This window comes from Nicotiana attenuata, unplaced genomic scaffold, assembly GCF_001879085.1.
Source record: "Nicotiana attenuata strain UT unplaced genomic scaffold, NIATTr2, whole genome shotgun sequence".
Taxonomy (NCBI): Eukaryota; Viridiplantae; Streptophyta; class Magnoliopsida; order Solanales; family Solanaceae; genus Nicotiana; species Nicotiana attenuata.
This window is the reverse complement of record NW_017670692.1, coordinates 453,260-457,396: the sequence shown is the minus strand read 5'-3', so window position 1 is coordinate 457,396 and position 4,137 is coordinate 453,260.

Here is a 4,137-nt window from a genome sequence, read left to right as displayed (position 1 = left end):
AATACGCAATTATAGCCTATCATCACAATACAAAGAGCAAAGGGAAGGCTAAAATGGACGACTTAAGTGGTATTCGAAAGGAAAATGCGAAAAATGCAGAGACTTCAGATGGTCGGAGTACTCCGACACCAAATGACTTAATTTTAAGGTTGGAACAAAAGATACTAGAGCTACAGGGAGAGCTTGAGCAGGTCCACAACTTGGCAAACCTATCCCTCACCCTGAATGTCCCCGACATCAATCAACAAGACACAAAGAACCCAGCACCTCCCCAAAACACACCAAACCAACACCCACAAAACCCTCCTGCACCACATCAATATGCAACCCCACCTCAAAACCTCAATCCCTTACCGGTACCAACTCCGCCACAACACCACCATCAACCAATCCAGTACCCACCAACCGCCACTTACCACACTCCCCAAAGCACACCACAACCCATTCCGGATCCTCAAAACTCAACCAATGACCATCACTACACCCAAGTCTCTGGCACTCATCAAAACAACCCTATATATGTGGAAAACGTACCTCACTCTACTCAACCAACTTCCTATACACCAGAATCCGCTGAGAAGGACCTGCTCATCAAGAACATGGCCGAATAACTCAAGAAATTGACAAGTCGGGTTCAGGGTGTCGAAGGCGGCAAAGGAATTGAGGTTTGAACTATGAGGACCTATGCATACAGCTAGATGTAGAACTGCCAGAGGGGTACAAATATCCCAAGTTCGAAATGTTTGACGGTACAGGTGATCCCAGGGTTCATTTGAGGACCTATTGTGACAAGCTTGTTGGGGTCGGAAAGGATGAAAAGATCCGGATGAAACTCTTTATGAGGAGTCTTACGGGAGATGCTTTGTCCTGGTACATCAGCCAGGACCCTAAGAAATGGTCCAACTGGTTGAGTATGGCATCAGATTTCATGGACCCATTCAGGTTCAATACAGAAAATGCACCAGATGTTTTCTACATTCAGAATCATAAGAAGAAACCCACCGAGACTTTCCGCGAGTATGCTACTCGATGGAGGTCGGAAGCAGCCAAAGTCAGGCTATCTTTGGACGAGGAACAGATGAACAAATTCTTTGTCATAGCACAGGAGCCGCAATACTATGAAAGATTGATGGTTATCAAAAACCATAAATTCTCTAATATCATCAAACTTGGGGAAAGAATCGAAGAGGGCATCAAAAGCGGGATGGTAACAAACTTTGAGGCATTACAGGCCACAAACAAGGCATTACAATCAGGCGGCATATCAAAGAAGAAAGATGTTGGGGCAGTAATGGTGGCTCAAGGCCCGAAATCTCCACTTACCTATCAAACACCTCCACCCACATATCAAACACCTCCACCCACATACCAAGAACCACCACCTACATATCAACCATCATCTCCCAGATATTCCCAACCAGCCACTATCTATCATACCTATAATTCCCAACCATCTCATTTCCAATCACCTCCGACTTGCCAAAATTTTCCAAGACCACGACCTAAATTTGAACGCAAGCCACCTAGACAATACATCGCTATTGCTAAACCCATCGACCAGCTGTATAAAAGGTTGAAAGCCGCTAGTTACGTCACCCATGATCCCGCAGTGGCATTAGAAAATCCATCACAATGGGTCAATCCAAAAAAACCTGCGCATACCATTCCGGTGTGAAAGGACCCACCATTGACGAGTGCCAAACATTAAAAGATAAGATCCAAACACTGATTAACAACAAGGTCATACAGGCAAAAGAAGCTGCACCCAATGTTCGCAATAACCCTCCCCCCGATCATAGGGGAGGTGGGATACATGTGATAGAGATGGACGAAGAATAGGACCCTGAGGGGTCAATTGGGCTTATTCGAGAAGGCGATGACTTCAAACCCGCAGTCACACTTACTCCTATTGTAGTAGAGACTTAGTCACCAATCGAGATTGAGGTAGCTGCATCAGTTCAATTTGAGGTAGAGGTAGCTCCACCTGTGGCCACCCCTGTTCCATTTGAAGTAGAAGTGGCCACGCCTTTCACAGTGACAATATCAACCACACCTACTTTTAATTCAAAAGAAATACCCTGGGATTATGTTGCCGAAGCTAGGCGGAAAAGAAAGGCAAAGATGGAGGAATCCGATGCCGCGCAAGGAATGACTAGGACCGGAAGAATCTATACACCTGAACACTTAGGAGGACCAAGTAAGGATACCATTGCCAAGCAGCCTGTCATTGAAACAGTGCCAGATGACCTTTGGAGGAAAGTACAAGCAAGGGAGTATTCCGTCATTGATCATTTGAACAAAACCCCAGCTCAGATATCCATCCTATCACTGTTGTAAAATTCAGAGGCGCACAAGAATGCTTTGATGAAGGTGTTGAGTGAAACTTACGTGCCCAATAATATTACCGGCGGAGAGATGGCCAACATGGTAGGGCAGGTGTTGGAAAGTCATAAAATAACCTTCCATGAGGATGAACTACCACCTAAAGGATTGAATCACAATCGAGCATTGCATATCACGGTGCAATTTGAAGACAAATTCATCGCCAGGGTTTTGATTGATGGATGTTCAAGCCTCAACATTTGTCCGTTAGATACTTTGAAAAGATTGGGCAAAGAATTTCATGAAATACGGGCAGGAAGCATGAACGTGAAAGACTTCGATGGGTCTCAAAGGGCCACAATTGGAGAGATTAATCTTTGTCTGCAGATGGGGCCAACCTGGTTCGACGTCGAGTTTCAGGTGCTCGACATACCGGCCTCATACAATCTTCTGTTGGGCCGACCATGGATACATGCCGCTGGGGCGGTGGCTTCCACACTACACCAAGCCGTGAAATTTGAATGGAATCGTCAGGAGGTGATCATTCACGGAGATGGGAGTAACCCCATTTATACTAGTCAAACCATCCCGGTTATCGGGAACAGAAGAAGGTTAGGAGGGGAAACCTATCATCACATTGAACGTGTCAATGCCGTTGAGAAGGACAAATGGTGGAGTAGAAAAATAGAAAGCATACTGGCATGGTCTGGGTATGAACCCGGCAAAGGGCTTGGGAAGAATCTCTAGGGTATTACTAAACTGATACGGCTGAAGGGTCATGATACTACCTTCGGGCTCGGATATCAGTACACATGGAAAGAGTATAGTGATTGGTCGCCTCCATGGCGCGGACCCTATTACCCTCTCGAGCAACCAGTGCCACATCTGGATCAAGCTTTTTATCAAGCTGATACAATATGGGGAACCGCAGAAGAAGAAGCATTAGCTAGGCTGAGAAATCTGTTCTTGGAAGATGAGGACATGGACTGCAGTGCAATAATTGAGGAGGAGGAGGAAGAAGGCCTCACTATTCAGACTGTGGAGAAGGGAGCTGTTCTCAGGAACTGGACCGCCACACCATCCCGGGCCCACCGAGTCCCTGGGTAGCTTGGCAGATTTTATTTCTATAGCCATTCTAGGCATTTAAGATTTTCGGTAATTTTGTTTTAAAGACTTACTTGTTTCAAAATAAATGCTCGATTCATCGAGCCGTACTTGTCTGGATGTTTTTCAGTTTTAATCAAATGCATTGCTCTTTATTATTTATTATTATCTTCCACACTTTTCTTTCTACTGCGTTATTATTACTTTTCCTGATGAACCGGTGACTGTGACATGTAATGAGACAACACAATATGAGGGTAGTGATTCGGATGAAGAAGATGAAATACCTGAGGAGGTTGTCAGAGAAATTGAAAACTTTGAGAATAAGCCTAAGTCCAACCTGGACGAAACCGAAGCAGTAAACTTGGGGGACGCCGAGACCGTTAAGGAGACTCGCATCAGCATTTACTTATCACCAAAAGAGAAGGAAGAGTACATTCGTTTCTTAAAGAAGTATGAGGACATTTTCGCATGGTCATATGATGACATGACCGGTCTGAGCACGTCCATAGTGGCTCACAAGTTACCTACCAATCCAATGTGTCCGCCAGTGAAGCAGAAACTCAAAAAATTCAAACCAGATATGAGCCTGAAAATCAAGGAGGAAGTTACTAAGAAGATCAAAGCCAAAGTTCTCAGGGTAGTTGAGTACCCAACCTGGTTAGCCAACATTGTGCCAGTTCCGAAAAAGGATGGGAAGGTCAGAGTATG